We start from the raw sequence: 17,592 nt of genomic DNA, 5'->3' as shown, positions 1-17,592 counted from the left end.
GGTCATTCTGGGGTGACTCTACTAGACCCAGTAGAACACTGTTGGAAGAAAGGTTTCCATCGCTGCAAAAAGGTTCCAACTGCATGGTGTGAATTTGAGAAACAGACGCTTTCGGAGAACAATGTACTAGGCTGGAGACTTGGGCACATCTTTCGGTCTCTCTGTGCCTCAGTGTCCTCACCAAGCAGGACCGGAGCACTGGTTGAAGACATGCACTTCAAAACAGCTCAGTGAGGCTGGCCCCATCCTTATCCCATTTGACCAATGAAAAAAACCGGTCCTCAGAGAGGTTTAAGCGACTTGCCCAGCATCAGGCATCTAGCAAGTAGTGGAGCTAGAATTCAAGCTCTGGAAGAAGTCTGGATCCGGAGCCTGAGTTCCACACCATCACTGTATTGCGCTTCTCCCGAGAGAAGCGACTCGCTCAGTATTTACTCACTTCACAATCTGATGGATGGACAGATAAATTAAGGACCAAAGAGGAGTGTGGGACAGAGTAGTCTATCTTCTGGTGAATAAGGTGGGGTAGGTCGTACAGAGAGGGGAAGTGCAAAAAGGGCAGATGAGGGACACTGATAACTTTGTCGCATGGCTTTTTTTGGGTTGCCTCTGCATGGAACGAACGTCTTGGGGTGAGACGGAGTGATGCACGTTCACAAAGAGGCAAAAGCACGTGGGCTCCACCTCCTCCTTTGCAGAGGAGAGTTTTCTGTCAGAATGATTAGTTAGAAGCTAGCAGTAAGTCCCTCAATTAGCATGCCTTCAAAATGCCATATGTAAGTGACTAATGAAGTGACAGCCTGAAGGCAAGAACACAGGGCTAACTTGGAAGACAAGACAAGAGCCTGGGGAGGCAGAGCCACTCAATCAACCGTTTGTAGCACGTTAAAGGGTCCACCCACAAAACTAAACAAATGCTTTTTCCCCCGACCAGGGAGACAGAGATGGAAAAATAATTTTTGACAGCAGCGTCTGATTTAGTGATGTTTGCAGACGCAGCCTATACTTAGTTTTATACCAGATTTAATAGAACATTCTAAACTTTCATAACCACTTTGCAGTTTGCAAAATGAGTGCGCACACACACACACACACACACACACACACAGAGGCAGAGAATTTGCACTCCAGAGATTCACGGGAGATACTGTGGCCAGGAAAGTCCTCTGCTGGGACTTGGTGATATTCTGTCAACTCTCACCTCAGCTCCGCCCAGCACCTCCATCCTGTGGGGTCAGGGTTCACGGTCTCGCTTACTTCAAAATCTTAACAAAAATGTTTTCCATCACCATATTGCCTGGTGTCGGGGGAGAAGCCGGCGGGTCCTCGTCATGCCCTCCCAGGGAGGGACTGAGTCTTAGACAAAGGTTTGAGGCATTCTATGCAGTTTAATGATCAATGACTCCCAAACCTTCAAAATTCTCCCTTCAAATTGGGATGGGAGGCCACAGGGAGGAGGAATTTATGCATGTCCTCATTGGAAGAAACTATAAACTATAAACTGTGCATGGAAGCATCAGATTGAGCTGAATTTCTAGATTCTTCACCCACTGGTTCATCATTCAGTAATGAAATGGGATAAAACGTGCCGACATCCTGTAGGGCTCTACACGTATCATCTGATTTAATCGGTACAACGCTCTGAAATAGGCAGGCTCATTCCCATCTTATGGGAGAGGAAATGGGCTGGAGAGGCTTCAGTAACACGCACAAGAAGGCTGAGGTGTATTTGAAGAACATTCAGCTGCTGGTAGAATTGTAGCATCTATGTCTAGGCTTTGTCCCGGCCACCTCCTCCCTCCCTGTTCCTCCCTGCTCCACCTTCTCTACTCACTCTTTCCTCTCTGCTGAGTCTCTTTCTTTCCTCATCTGCATCTGAAAGCAATTCGTACAGTTTCAGTGTCCCAGCTCAAATGTCCTTTCTGCAGGAGGTGACACTTCCCCGGATTCCTTGACTCTTTGTCCTCCTTGCCCCACTTTGAACTCTGTTTACATCTATCTCCCCTGCTACACTGTAAGATTCCAGAGCAGTGCTGTCCACTAAGAAATAAAATGAGAGCCACATATGCGACTTAGAATGTTCTGGTACCCACAGGAGGACAGTAAAAAGGAAGCAGATGAAACTAATATTGGTAATACATTTTATTCACACCCGTATATAAAAATATGAATTGATACTCAGTCTTGGCAATTGGTTTGTGTTCTGTATTTACAACTCCTCTCCGTTTGGGTCAGCTACAAACAGGTGTGCAGGAGCCACACGCAGCCAGGGGCTACTATGAGAGCATGGTATGGCTGCTGGCTGTCCTCCTGATACTTACTTTTCACTTTTTCTACAGTATTAGAAGTCCTAATGGGTGTGTGTGGCGGTCAGGCTAGAGACTGCATCTCCCGGCCACCCGTGGAACTCATGTACCCTGTGACTAGAGCCGGTCATTGGGAAATTAGCAAAAGTGACACAGTTTCTAGGTTTTTCCCTTAAAAGGAAAGGGGCGTGCCCACTCTTTCTCTTTCTTTCTCCTGCAGGCTGATGTGCAGATGTGCTGGTGTTGGGTAGTAAGGAGGGCACGTATTGCATGGTGCACTGGGTGTTAAAGGCAAGTAATGAATCATGGAACTTTACATCAAAAACTAGGGATGTACTGTATGGTGACTAACATAACATAATAAAAAATTATTATAAAACAAAACAAAACAAAACAAAACAAGATGTGCTGGGAGCTTTCTTTATTCCTGTGGAGGAGGGCACAGTCGAGGGATAGCCGGGCAACAAAACCCAAGGTTCTCTGTTTCCTTCAACACAGAGCCATGGGGAGTCCTGTATCTCTTATGGGGACTGTCACCCAAGAGAGAAAGAAGCATCTCTCTCTTTTTAAAAAACATTTTATTTATTTATTTGAGAGAGAGAGAGAGAGAGAGAGAGCGAGCATGCGCGCATGAGTAGGGGGAGGAGCAGAGGGAGAGGGACAAATGGACGCCACGCTGAGTGTAAGCTTGACATGGGGCTCGAACCCACAACCCCGAGATCATGACCTGAGAAGAAACCAAGAGTCAGATGCTTAACCGACTGAGCCACCCCGGTGCCCCACAGAAGCGTCTCTTTTGTTTGCAAAACTGAATTTTGTTTTTGACAGTTATTTTAATTTACTTGCATCATTTCTAGAACTGGATGCCCTGCGTCTTCGTGGGGCTACAACTAACTCTTCCTTCAGGTCTCAGCCCAAGCCTACTTACCAGGGTGACCTTTTCTAGCTGCGACATCCCCATTCCGTGCTTCCATGATGCCCTGAGCTCCCCCTTTCTTAGCATTCATGCATGGGGTTACTGAATGAGACTGTCACAACTAGGCTGTAAGTGCCATGAAGGCAGGGACCACTTGGGGCTTGGTGCAGAGAAGTGCTCCATATTTATTGTTGAAGGGATAAATGTAAATCAAGGGGCTTAACATGTAACTGAAGTGCTCTTGCTCTTCAAGGTTCAATGGAAATATCTGGGGGCGCCTGGGTGGCGCAGTCGTTAAGCGTCTGCCTTCGGCTCAGGGCGTGATCCCAGCGTTCTGGGATCGAGCCCCACATCGGGCTTCTCTGCTGGGAGCCTGCTTCTTCCTCTCCCACTCCCCCTGCTTGTGTTCCCTCTCTCACTGGCTGTCTCTGTTAAATAAATAAATAAAATCTTAAAAAAAAAAGGAAATATCTATCTTGTTCGATTTTGTCCGGTCATACTAGAGAGCGTCAGAATGATGTTGGCGCTCATGGGAAAGGTTGGGTAGATGGATCTGGCTACCCAAGTGTTATAGATTGAACTATGTCCCTCAAAAAAAATACGCTAAAGTCCTAAATTCTAGTACCTCAGAATGTGTTCTTATTTGGAAATAGGGTGGTTGCAGATATAACTAGTTAAGCTAAGAAACGTCATACTGGAGTAAGGTGGGTCCTAAATCCAATATGGCTGGTGTCCTCATAAGAAGAGAGAGACACACAGGGAGGAGATGACCCTTTGATAATGAAGGCAGAGATTGCAGTGATGTATCTGCATATCAAGAAATGCCCAGAATCAGGGCGCCTGGGGGGCTCAGTCAATTAAGCGTCTGCCTTTGCCTCAGGTCATGATTCCTGGATCCTGGGATGGAGCCCCTCATTGGGCTCCCTGCTCGGTGGACAGCCTGTGTCTCCCTCACCCTGCTTGTGCTCTCTCTCTCTCTGAAATAAATAAATAGAATCTTAAAAAAAAAAGAAAGAAAAGAAAAGAAATGCCCAGAATTGCCAGCAAACACCAGAAGCTAGGAGAAGCCAGGAAGGATTCTCCCCCAAGGGTTTTAGAAGAAGCATGGCCTTTGGCACTTTGATTTTAGACTTCTTTTTTTTTTATTTTAATGTTTTTTTATTATATTATGTTAGTCACCATACAGTACATCCCTGGTTTCTGATGTAAAGTTCGATGATTCATTAGTTGCGTATTTTTGACTTCTAGCCTCAAGAGCTGTGAGACAATACACGTTTGTTGTTTGAAGCCCCCCAGCTTGTGGTATGTTGTTACAGCAGCCCTAGAAAACTTACACCAGGTGGCCAGCATCTTAACAGACCTGCTCTGCACACCTTTCCCTCCTCGGTACCAGTGCACAGCCTCTGGCCAAGGGTCAGCCCACATTCTGAGGCGAGGGGGAGTTTCTGGCTGGTGGCCTGTGGGATGGACACTCGTCACCTCTCCACCAGTGCAACATGGATCTTCCAGACAGGTAAGGAAGTACAGGACACTGTGCCAAGGAGTTAAAGGTATCTGTACCCCTAAAGGCATGTTCTGTAGGGAAGGGGGAGCAGAGAACATGGTGTCCCCATCACAGGCAGCAGGAGGGACAGAACCATTCAGCTCCCACAGACGCCCAAAGATCTCTCTTTCACGAAGGACCCTTCTGGCAAAGGCTATGCTCTTAAGGAAAAAAATATTCTGGCTCTTTAGTCTTGAACAGAGAAGAAATTAGCAGAAGTAACAGAGGCGTATTACTCTTCTTTGAAGCTCTGTACTCGCACTGCAAAGATTCAAGGCTACAGTTCTTAAGTCTGCCTTTGTCTGCAGTGGTTATCTATCCGTCTTATTTTTATTTTTTTTTAGTGAAGTATTTCCCCTTCACAGGCTGCATACTTTGCACCACAAAGTATTCCTGGCTGCTCCTGCTCTCCCTGCTCTCTCAATTTGGAAGGCTAACTCAATGACCCCTTTCTATTTGACAGAATTCACATCAAAAGCAAATGATAGGAGGCCGGGATTTTGCTTTCCCTGTTGCCAAGGTGGGAGGGGAAACAGCAGCAGTGATAAGTAGCTGTGATTGCTCCAACCTTTGCCAAGGTGAACCCCCCCTCCCCGGCGCCTCAGATATAAATGCTCGTGTCTGGTGGGTTTCAATTATTTTCCCTTAAAAGAAATACTTTAATACATTTAGTTCAAATTACGTGATGATAATTATGCTTCTAAATCTGATTAAGAGCCATGATGGAAGAAACCTTTGTTTCCACGAGGAGATATTTATTGCTCAATAGATGGGTCTAATTTTCCATAGTAGGAGGATTCGTATGATAAACATTGAGACTGCCTCCTTTCATTAGTTATTTATAAGGCTCTTATTAGACTGGTTGAATTCACACAGGAGAAAGAGATAAGTTATTGTTAATCAATTTCTAATCTAATCTATCCATTACCTAGCTGATAAAGAATTATGCTCACCAAGGAGATTTGATTCAGGTTGCAAATCACCGTCATGTCACATAGGATGTTAATTGATAAATGGATAATTAGTACTGTGTTTATCATATTTGGTACGGTGTTCCTTTCCTCAAAAATCCCATAATAATCCCTTGCTCCATAGCGGAGAAAAAACAATCATCTGCGGCTTAGAGTTCAAGTCGCCCCTCCCACCCCACGTGTAACCAGCTTTGGCGGACACTAACTCTGTTCGGCAGTGTTTTCGGCTCTGTTCCACGACAGCTCATGGGGGCGGGGGGAGGGGTGGCCCCGTCTCGCCCCTTTCAAGTCAGATGGAGCCAAATGACTTGTTTGGCCAATGAAGCGTGAGTGGAATGGACATATGCGGCTCGCAGGCCAGAGCCTTTAACTGCTGGTGTTCCAGTCCCCCGTCCCTCCTTTGCCCTGCTTCGGCGGCTGTGACACTCAGGGTGCTGTGGTCGCCACCAGCGGACCCCTGCCTGGGAATGAGGTGCGGCAGGGCTCCCCGCCAACCCCACTGGACGTGTCTCACGAGCGAGGAACAAACCTTTGTTGTTCTAAGTCACCACGATTTTGAGGTTGGTTGTTACCCCAACGGACTTGAGTCTACACTAAGACATCAAGGAATCTATTTTTTTTTCTTTTGAACTCTCAGCGGCCAGATTTGATTTCGGAGTGAACTCTGACATACAACACCTACGTGTAATAAAAGCAGAGACAGTCTCTGGAGGGGTGGGGAGGGGTGAGGCGGGTAGGGAGGCGGACGCTGGGGCTGCTCCCTCAGCTTCCACAGCCCATGAGGCTCCGCTGCGGCCTTCTAGCATGTTCTGGAACTCAGTCTGGAAGACCAATGATCTAGTCCAAACAAACCTTTCCCACTAAAGTTTTAGTCCAAACGTCACAACTGGATCTCGACCCGCACACGTTTCATTTTATTTTGGCCCAAAGAGTGTTTTGAAAGGATAGAAACCAACATTTGCAAATTAGGAGACTACACATAACATTCTGAATTTCCCTTGATACTGGGAAGAAGTAGGAAATCCCAGCCCCATTACTTCACCACAAGGGGTTCGTCAGTGGCCATTGGACATGACACGTACACATCTGTGTCACTTAGAGAAAGACTTCTCTGTTACACGTCCGTATCAAAAGTGGGAAAATAATAGAGAGGACTGTGTTTTTCTAAAAGTCAAAGAAAGAGTGTACTTCTTTGTGGAGCGCATAATATTCCTAAGTATTGAAATGAAAACCAGGTTTAACCGATGTTGTATAACCCCTGTTTTACTCACTCCTGTTACTCGTTGCTTTCTCTAAGCTTAGAAATTGTGACACCTCTTTGGTTCCTCTCACATACCTCTATGGCTTGATTTCTAAAGATGTGGTCCCTGAACCACCAGGACCCAGGTCAGCTGGCATGCTGAGATATGCAGACTGTGCGTACCATTTCAGACCTACCGAGTTAGAGTTCATGGCGGGGGGCCCATTGATCTGTGGTTTTCCTAAGTATCTCCTTCTCCAAGACAACTCTTAGGTACAATAAAGGTGGAGAATTGCAGTAGCGCCCTTATCCCTGAGGGAAATGTTCCAACACCCCCAGTGGATGCCTGAAATCGTGGAGGGTACCAAACCCCATATATATGACATTTTTTCCTATATGACATTTGATAAGTTTAATTTATGAACCGGGCATAGTAAGAGATTATCAGCAATAACTAATAATAAAGTAGAACACTTGTAACAATCGACTGTAACAGAGGTTATGTGAATGTGGTCTCTTATACACAGTATCTTACCGGACTGTACCGTCCCTTCTTGTGATGATGTGAGATGATAAAATGCGTAAGTGATGAGATGAAGGGAGGGGAATGACACAGGTGTTGTGATGTAGCATTAGGCTGTTAGTCATCTTCCAACACAACATCATTTATCTGAGATAGAGAATTTTTATTCTCTTCTAGGTTTAAGAAACCATCCAGGCAGTAGAATTTCAATGCCCAAATACTGTGATTTCTGAAATGGTGGATAGGAACAGTGAAACATACAGGAACAGTGAAACAAGTATGTGAAACTGCAACTGTTCTCGAGATTAAAGATGAGCTGGGCATCAGGTTATCTTCTGAATGATACCCTCATTCTCTTTCAGTCTTGCTCATGCTGTATCACTTGCCAAAAGTCCTTTCTCCATGGCCTTTTATTGAAATCTTACTCATCTTTAATATGAAAATTAATAATGATTCATTACTATCATCTAAACTTGATTGTGTCAAAACTGTCTTTTTTGAGGACCACTGTATTATTGTATTTTTATAGCAGTCCCCCAGAGCCTCCAGAAAGGAAAACAGCCCTGCCAATGCCTAGATTTTAGCCCCATAACACCTATTGTGGACTTCGGATCTCCAGAACTATAAATGAATAAATTTGTATTGTTTTAAGCTAAAAAAAAAAACTGTCTTATTTCATTTTAATTTTTAAATAGATATTGTTTTTCAGAGCAGTTTTATGTCCACAGCAAAACTGAGCAGAACGTATAGTGTTCCCATAAACCCCCTGTCCACACACACGCACAGCCTCCCCTGGCACTAGGTCCCCCACCAGTGGGGCATTTGGTACAAGATGGGCCTCTCTTGACACATCCTAATCAGCTAAAGTCCATATTTTACATCAGGACCCACTCTTCATGTTGTGTATTCCATGGGTTTTGACAAACGTATAATGACGTGTATCTACTGTTATGGTATCATATGGAGTAGTTTCACTGCCCTAAAAATTCTCTGTGTTCTGCCTATTCATCCCTCCTCTAAACCCCTGCAACTGATCTTTTTACTGTCTCCACAGTTCTGTCTTTTTCAGCATGTCTTACAGTTGGAATCACAGCCTTTTCAGATTGGCTTCTTTTGCTTAGCAAGATGCATTTAAGATCCCTCCGCTTCTTTTCATGGCTTGAGAGCTCCTTGCTTCTTAGCACTTAATAGTCCCTTATCTGACTCGGCCATGGATTATTTTCCCATTCGCTTACCGAAGGACATGGTGGTTGTGTCCAAGTTTTGGCAGATCTGAATAAAGCGGCTCTAAACATCTGTGTGCGTGTGCAGGATTTTGTGTGACTATAAGTTTTCGACTAATTTGTGGAAGTACCAAGGAGGGTGCTTGCTGGATTGCATGGCGAGAGTATGCTGAGTTCTGCGAGAAGCTGCCAAAGGGTCTTACGGAGTGGCTGCGCCATGTCGTGTGCCCCCAGCAGTGAACGAGGGCGCCCGGGGCTCCCATCCTCACCAGCATTTGGTGTTGTCTGTGTTCTAGATTTTGGCCATGCTCGTAGGTGTGCAGTGGCCTCTCACTGTTTCTCTAACCGGCATTTCCCTGATGGAACATGATACGGAGAATCTTCTCATATACTTATTTGCCATCTGTACGTCTCCTTTGCTGGGGAGTCTGTTAAGGCCTTTGGCCCATTTTTTAATCAGGTTGTTCATTCACTTATTGTTAAGTTTTAAGAATTCTTTGTATATTTTGGGTAACAGTCCTTTATCATTTGTCTTTGGCAAACGTTTTCTCCCAGTCTGTGGAAAGCTGTCTTTTTATGGTTGGTTGGTTTACGTCAGGCATCAGGTTCCCAACAAGGTCCAGATGTTCATATGGTTGCTTGTCTCAAGTCCCTTCAATTTGTAACTGTCTCCTTTCCCTTCAGCGTTCTCTTCTGGGCCTCTGGTGTGCTGCAGAGACTGGTCATTTGTCCTGTCTATTGTCTCACCTGCCCAACTTGTCTAAGGACCCAGGAGCTGCTTGAGGGCTGCCCTGTGGGTCACTGAAGGTCTGTAAACCGCGGCCAGCGGTGGGGCCACGCAAGTGGTTCCTTAAAGCAACACGGCCTCATCGTAGCAAGAGGCTTCATCAGGTCCTTCCGGAGGACAGAGAGCACGTTTGTGAGATGTCCCTGCTCCAGGCTCTGGGGAAATGCTTGTCAGGGACATGAGAGTCTGCAGTGCTTTAGCTGTGAGCCAAGTGAGAGAGCTGATTCCCTGGTTACTGAATCATCTGGATATAAAACTTATTTTTTACGAGTTGTGTTAAAAGCCACTTATTACGGAGGACAGGCAGCGATGCTGAAGCGTGCCATCATCATCCTCGCTGCGGACGATGCCCGCTGTGTGCCCTGCCCAAGTGTTCCTCACCTGTCAGTTTATTGAATCCTCACCCCGTGAAAGAGGTGCCACTATTCTCCCCATTTTATAGTTGAGGAAACTGAGGCATTAGGAGACTAAGTAACTGTAAAACAAGTCAATACAGTCTTTCCTCTAAGCTCATGAAGACTTTCTGTAGAAAATCGGCAGCACCAAAGGGCAGTTTCTTCCAGCCTGTGTCATCGGTGGCGAAGGAACCAGTTCTACCCACAGCTGGGAATAAGGGAAGCTCTTCAGTACCCCGAGTTGCTTGCGTTCCTGCCCCTTCTCCTCCAAAGCAGCACCCCTGACTCTAGAATATTTTCTGACATTTAAAGACCTGGGAGAATCTGAGGTGTTAGTTCTGTTTGTGTGTTGATCTGTGGGAATGGAGTGCTAAGAGTTCCCCGAGTGGACAGGCGGCTCATCAACAGGGAAGAGAGACACCGGGGTTCAGGGCACTGCCCCAAAGGCACTGTGCGTTTCTAGAAAGGCAACAGTTATGACGTAGTGTGTACCGGGTACTGGCGGCCACTAGGGAGTATGGAAAAGTGTTGGTAAGGGCTTGGGTGGCCCTGATCCACCCAGCGCTGGGCCGGGGGAGGATAGCGTGGAACACGCGCGAGCGGTTGGTCCGAGCAGACGGACCTGCTTCCAGACCTGACTCCACTACTTATGTGGCACCCGGGATGTCATTTAATTGCTTCAAGCCACATTTTTTTCATTTTTGCTTTTGGAGAATAGTACCCATTACTTCACGAGTTGGTGATGAGGATTCAGTTAGATAATACATGTCCAGTTTCTCAATCCGTGGATAATCCTATTACTTTATGGCAGTTGGAAGAAGTATCCCCGCGACTGCCAGGGTGTGTCCTCCTGCCTGAGGCCAACACCAGATGTGCATTATAAAGTGCAGATTGACTTTTCTTCTAGAGAAAGAAAATGGGATTGAGGGGAATCTGGACATTATTTGCAATATGAGATGGGTTAAAAGCAGGTAGAATGGGGTGGGGTAAATGGCTTGCTGTTACAGCACAGGGGACTGTGCAGTTTACTGACATCATTGTGGAGATATCTGATCTTTTTAGAACAGGTTATAAAAACGTCTCTCATAGAAAAGCCGACACTCACAGACTTGATTGTTTGCTAGACACTGTTCTTTATGTACATTATCAAGTTCATTCTCACGACACATGGGCTAAGTACCATTTTTATCCTAAATAACGTCTGCCATCACTGAGCTGAGCTTTTTACAGGTCTTAACTCGTTTACCCACTACAATGACCCTGGAGGTGCAGACGTTATCCCCACCTAACGAAAGGGTATGGAGGTTAGCGGACTGGCCAGTAGTCTGGGGCTACTCTGTGGTTGGGCTGGGTTCCAAGGCAGGTGCTCTGACACCTCTGGTGACATTCACGTCAGGAGCGGTCCTCTCCGCATGAGAGACTATGGACTCTGAGAAACAAACTGAGGGCTTCAGAGGGGAGGGGGGTGGGGGAATGGGATAGGCTGGTGTTGGGTAGTAAGAAGGGCACGTATTGCATGGTGCACTGGGTGTTATAAGTAACTATGAATCATCGAACTTTACATCAAAAACCAGGGATGTACTATATGGTGACTAACATAATATAATAAAAAAACATTAAAAAAAAAAAAAAAAGAAGCAGTCCTCTCCAGCACTATAGTCGCTCTGTTTTAAAAACAGAATGTAAACATGATTCAGTGCCATAGGGTGGCCATGATACAGAGTCGAGTGTGAGGCTTCTCTTAGAAGCCACTGTTAGGAAAAGCTGGCTTCCCCTAAGGAATGAGTATGCTGTTAATCTGAAATGATAACTGTGTCACTGGCCATGCCTCCTTTCTGTCCCGATTGTCAAGACGCCCTATGCTCAATTACAGCCTCCCGGGGGGGCCTTTGTGGTGGAGGTAACGCTTGATTTCCCTATAATCTGGATTTTCAACTCTGACTTACGGTGTATTGTTATATTACCATGTTTATTCCTATAGCATGAGAAAAGATATCAATACATGTTGAAGGTCATACCAATGACATGGATGGAGAAATAGCAGATGTGATTTTTCATGTTTTTAGATGTCAAAAGTTACAATATGATCAGTAAATTAGATGCTTGAAGAAAGATCCAAAGAGTCTCAGGAGGCTGGAAGAGTGGGTCCACACTAACTGCATCAGTTAAGTGAGGATGATTTAAAACCGCGAACACAAAAGTTACCTGCATGGCAAAGCGGTGGAAGTGTCTGCTCCAAGGGAGAGCCCAAGGGAGGGCAGAGTTGCCATGGGAACCACTCGGGGACTCTTCCACAGGAGAGCCGCCTGCCAGGCATACCTTTCTCCAACTCTGAGAATCCCTAGGATCACTATAATGAGCGCGAGCCAGGTAGGACAGGGTCAGAGGCCTCAGGTGGGTGGGGAGAGAAAAAGGATGGAGGACCCTTCATTCACTCCACACCCATTGACTGAGTTGCGACCATAAGTCAGGAGCTGATACAGGAGCAAAGGGAACGAGCATCGCAGCATTTCCATCCACGTTAACAGTAAACTCGAGAGAAGCCCCAGGTGAGATGCCTAATTCATGTATTCACCAACAAATGCTTATTGAACCACCGCTCGGTGCCATCACTGGAGCTAACAGGACAGTGGTGAGAGGGACAAGTGCCAAGGAAGGGTGGGACCCAGAGTGTGCAGGGGAGGTGTCCCCAGTGAGTCTGGGTGGGAGGTGCCTAGCACAAACTCAGAGCACTGACTGAATACGTGCAATATTAATTTGTTATAAACTTAAATCTTTTTAGGTAAGTATGTTAAGTCATGCCGATGGTCTCGTGTGCAGAGAGAGGTCAGCCTGGGGAGCCACATTTAAAGAGACATCAACAGAGTGGAATCCATTCAGGCAGGAGAACCATCCAGAGCCAGGAGCCACAGCACAGGAAGCCAATGGCAGGGCAGAGGTGAAGGCTTCAGAGAAAAGGGATCCAAGGAAAGGCACAACTAACTCTAGAAGCTTCCAGGAGCACATCTCGCACCAAGGCGTAGAAGTTTCAGGGGGGGAATTTTGGCCTCGTGTCAGGAAAAACTTTTTATTTTTTATCTGTCTCTTAACATCACAATCCCTCCTAAATGACCACAGCTGCTTGCCACTTACCTGGATGCCTGCCTACGAAAGAAGTTGTGTGTAGCCGAGCCAGTAACCATGTGGGAGGCTGGAGGACGCATCCTGAGTTCCCCTTCAACCTCAGATTCTGTGGCGCTAAGGAGAAGGCCCTGTTGAGGGGCGAATGAATGTGTGTCAGGTAGCTGCTGGGCATGGGCACTGCAAAACCTGCCATCTCTGTGGGACGGGATCACCGTCCGCTGTCCGTCGGTGACTGGGGGGAGGCCACCACCAGTTAGAACCTGCCGTCTCTCCTGCCAGCTAGCATCCCACCGGTCAGGCCACCAGCGCAAGGTGTGGGGAGCTGCTGGGTGCAGCTGAGCTTCCCCTGGGACCAAGAACCCTCCCAATCTAGAGCGCACAGCTCTTGGGAAGGAGTTCTTTCTTCTCTCAAACTCCTTCTCCCATACCCTCCCTTCTCTTCCTGCCTTTATCTCTTGTCTTCTCAGTGCACATTTCTGGCCACTGTCGTTGGTGTTTCATCTTCTCATACCTCCATCTTCATACTCACTGCAACCTCCTTCCGCCACTTAGCGAACGGGATTTTGATAACAGGTTCCCATGTGGGGCTGGCATTGAACCTCCCACTCCCACCCAGAGACTGAGCTCCTTTTTCACCTTTGTAGGCTCCATGAAAAACAGATTCTGCGACATAAACAGGTGCTCAGTGCATAATAGTAGAGGAAATGAGTGACCTACCTTTTCTGACACACGAGAATGCTTGTCTATTTTCTTATTTTTGGTAGTGAAGTTTCTGACAAAGCGTATCCATGGAAACACGTCTCTAACAGAAGTATTACATGTTAGGCATGAAAGCGGCACCCTTTTATAAGTTGCACAGCAGACTAATAACTGTTAGTTTGCAATCACAGACTATAAAAGAAATGATTGCATGAATATCTGAGAGTCCGGGTGTTAATTCAATAGCAAAACCCATGTGTGTCCTTGTAGTTTGGTTTCTGATGGTAGGAGCTGATGTGTCCTCGATTTGAATACCCTAAAATCAGATTCAAGACCTTCTATAATTTTGTAGACTCAAAGGAATAGATAATGCCCCCCAAGGTCATCTGGCACAAATTCCTGCCTGTAGGCAGAACAGGATATAAAACTACTTGTCAACTCTCTATCCTTAAAAACCCTGTCTCAAGGAGAATGATAGATACGAGTGCTCTTTCTACCTCGGAAATGCTTCTCCTAAGGGGTAGCCCTTATGGTCCTGACATTCTCCACTCTACATGATTAAAAATTCTCCCCTGCTATCTTGTAAGACCATTTCCAACTGCTCTGTCCTCAGCAGCCGGTCAGCGTCGTCCACATAATGTCCCTTAATACACTGAGTAAATCCACCTGGGCTTTCCTTGTCCTCAGACTTAATAAGCCCAGGTCCTCAAGCCTATCCTCACCGATCAGTTTTACAACTCCTTAATCATTTTAACCATTTTGTCACTCTCAGATGAATCCTTTCCAATCCATCTATGTCCCATTTAAGTTTTTTTTTTTTTTTTTTTTTTTGGCCCCAAATTAAACACTAGGGTGATGCAGAAGGGACCGGAGCTAAGAATAGGAGAATGGTTTTGCGGTCCTTGGAGGTGATAATTCCATGATAACGTCACAGAAACAGTTGGCATTTTCCTTTTGGTGAGAATGCCCGAGTGCTGGCTCACCAACTGCTCCTTGGCAACTCGGCATTCTGGATCTTTCTCAGTAGTGCTTGAGAAAAAGTCTTTAGTCCCAATATTAGCTGTTCACTTGTCCATTCAGAAGGAAAATGATCTGTTAGGAGAATACAAAGAATGGCAGAGCCTCAAAAAGAGAGGTAGCCAACTGAAGGATCTCTGGAGCCAAGCAGGGAGCCTGAGGGGTCGGGCGGGCAGCAGGCTGGGAAAGTGGCAAATCCAGCGCTGCTTCAAGGAGGGGCTACCACTTCCCCTTCAGTGGATGTTTTTTTTTTAAGATTTTATTTATTTACTCGACAGAGATAGAGACAGCCAGTGAGAGAGGGAACACAAGCAGGGGGAGTGGGAGAGGAAGAAGCAGGCTCCTAGCGGAAGAGCCTGATGTGGGGCTCGATCCTGGATCGCCGGGATCACGCCCTGAGCCGAAGGCAGACGCTTAACCGCTGTGCCACCCAGGCGCCCCCCCTCAGTGGATTTTTTAAAAAATATTTTATTTATTTGAGAGAGAGAGAGAGAGTGCGAGAGAGAAAGCACAAGCCAGCCGGGGGAGGGGGTGGCAGGGAGAGGCAGAGGGAGAAGCAGGCTCTCTGCCGACCAGGGAGCGGGACTCGTTCCCAGGACCCTGGAATCATGACTTGAGCTGAAGGCACATGCTTAACTGACTGAGCCACCCGAGTGCCCTGATTTATTATTTTTTTAACAGGAGAATGCCCATCCACATAGCAAGAGCTGCTTCTTTTTTTTTTTTTTTAAGGAGAAGCTATAAACCTATACTTTTAAAGTTAAATATTCCAATTAAAAATGAAAATGAATGTAAAAAGATGGAAGCCATTGTGCAGCCCAGCCCCGTGTGGGCCTTCAGGGCGCGTCTGCAGGCCTGGTTTTGCCATAGGCTCTGGGATGCAATCCTCTCCCCTCCTTATTATTTCTGTAATCAATTTTGGAAGACAAATGCATCACCAAGAGACATAGTCTTTACACATAAATACTTTCATAAAAGTGTGGTTTAAAAGAAGACTTTACAGGAAAGGAGCTTAAACCTTTCACTCTCTAGTGATGGGAGTCTACATGTGGTGGCAGATAAAAATGATAAAAATCTGCAGAGATGAGACTTCTTTATGCTTTGTGATAAATCAACTGTCCTCACATGTTGAGATATTATGGGGTATGCAGCCGTGTCTGAGATCTTAGATTTAAGTTTTTCTTTCAAGTTAATCAAATGTGAGACCAACACACCAAAGGCAAAGCTTATTGAAGAAATGTACCCATTTGTGTTTAGTATCCTAATTTTCAAACCCAGCAGGTTCTATTTATTTACAGAGGTTGGTCTAAGACAGAATTCTCGGTGTAGAAAAGCAATTTAACCAAAATGCTTTACCCTAATTACACAGCACAGCTATTTGCATAAGTAACCAGCCTGGGTCTTCAGGGACCCAGAGTTAATGTTATTAAAGCACAAGTTATATTTTTGATAACTCTTAAGAAAATAATAGCAAGTCAACAGTTTATGTTTTCTTTTTCTCTAAAAATAAATGATGGAAGGTGTAATGCCATGTCCTTGGGGTCAAATGTCTCAGAGAGGGATGCTCTCCGTGGCGAAGGGGGTTGAGGTTGGGCCTTTCCCTGTGGACGCTGTCCCAGGGAGGGTGTCGGTAGTGCTGGTACCAGGTCTGGATAAAGGAGAGAGCTTTTGTCATGTCAAAGAAGCCAGTCCAGACATGATTTTCCTCTATTAACAGGGAAAATGCTATTTTTAAAGAGGCCACTGATCTTTCGTTTGCTGTAGAAAATGAAGTAACCGCTGAGGATAATGGACTCCAACGATAACAAAGGACAGTTTATCTGAAAATTCGATAAGACATTTCTCACATATTGATAAACAGTGACATCGCTTACTAGGAAGGAAAATGAGTGTTTCTTGTAGAGTTTTTAAAAACCAGATGAGACGTGATCCCTCGAAGAAGAGACTGGCCCATGAGGCTGGAATCACTTTTCTTTGAAGGAGGGGTTCAATTGGTTGGATTGGAAGCATGATGTCAGTTTAAAAATAGAGGAGATGAAAACAGACTGGACCCCTTTTTCCCCCTATCTGTGTCTAGTTCAGATGATTTACATTTTGGCAACAAGACGATGCTTGGCATTGATCAGTGTTCCCTTCCAGTACAGTATATGCTTCACAGACCCAGGATTGTTGATGCAAACTGGAGAGGAGGTCCTTCATTTCTAGACTCCCAGGTAGTTGGCAACGAGGCTAGAGAAAACCAGCATTACGAAGGAGGGGCAGACACTAATGCGTCCGTAGCCATATCTGACACGCTTGCTATTCCTGGGAAGGATTTCAGTCCATGACAACTGACGGGACACATTAGGAAGTACAGCGATACTGTCACCCATCTATTCAAGATCGCCAAGCCTTCGTGACATGAGCAAGTGACAGTGCACCCCGCCTGAGTGACCGGACAGCTCTGCAGAGGGGCACCACTACATTGCAGCTTGCCCCGGCCAGGGGTCAGGCTGGAAAAGCCCATCCTGGGCAGCAAGTTGCCAGGATACGGTGGGACGCAAGTGGCAGATGGGTTGATCTTGGAAAAAAAAAAATCTGCCAACTGGCGCAGAAAACATTAGTCTGGGAGAAGAATGTCTCACTTTGGGGAAGACAGCTCCTGCGGTTCCATTCATTACATCCCCGGAAAGCCGGGGCTGGCTGTGCGAGCTCGGTGGCGGCTCATGTCTCCGTTTTTCCCAACACGCACATACGTGTGTGCGCACACGCTACAGCCTCATCTCTGCACGCAAACTCGCCCGTCAGGGCCCGACGGGCTGGAATAAGGTCAGAGCTTGATGGGAAGAAGAAAACACGGGTACTCAATT

The 17,592-nt window shown here is 46.1% G+C and overlaps 1 protein-coding gene and 1 long non-coding RNA gene across 7 annotated transcripts in view; one reads left to right on the top strand and one right to left on the bottom strand.

The window, feature by feature from the left end:
* PRKN (parkin RBR E3 ubiquitin protein ligase) overlaps positions 1-17,592 on the bottom strand; it is a 1,246,455-nt gene that overhangs the window by 123,132 nt on the left and 1,105,731 nt on the right. The window lies entirely within an intron of this gene.
* The window catches only part of LOC123001367 (uncharacterized), a 77,907-nt gene that overhangs the window by 6,559 nt on the left and 53,756 nt on the right, over positions 1-17,592 (top strand). The window contains exon 3 of one of the 3 annotated variants that reach the window (XR_006410182.3): positions 2,527-2,641. The exons of the other annotated variants lie outside the window; for them this stretch is intronic. This is a non-coding gene — a long non-coding RNA (uncharacterized LOC123001367). Of the gene's footprint in view, positions 1-2,526; positions 2,642-17,592 lie in introns of those variants that run through there. 3 annotated transcript variants of the gene reach the window in all.

Source organism: Ursus arctos, unplaced genomic scaffold, assembly GCF_023065955.2.
Source record: "Ursus arctos isolate Adak ecotype North America unplaced genomic scaffold, UrsArc2.0 scaffold_13, whole genome shotgun sequence".
NCBI lineage: Eukaryota > Metazoa > Chordata > Mammalia > Carnivora > Ursidae > Ursus > Ursus arctos.
This window is presented reverse-complemented; position numbering and strand designations above follow the sequence as displayed.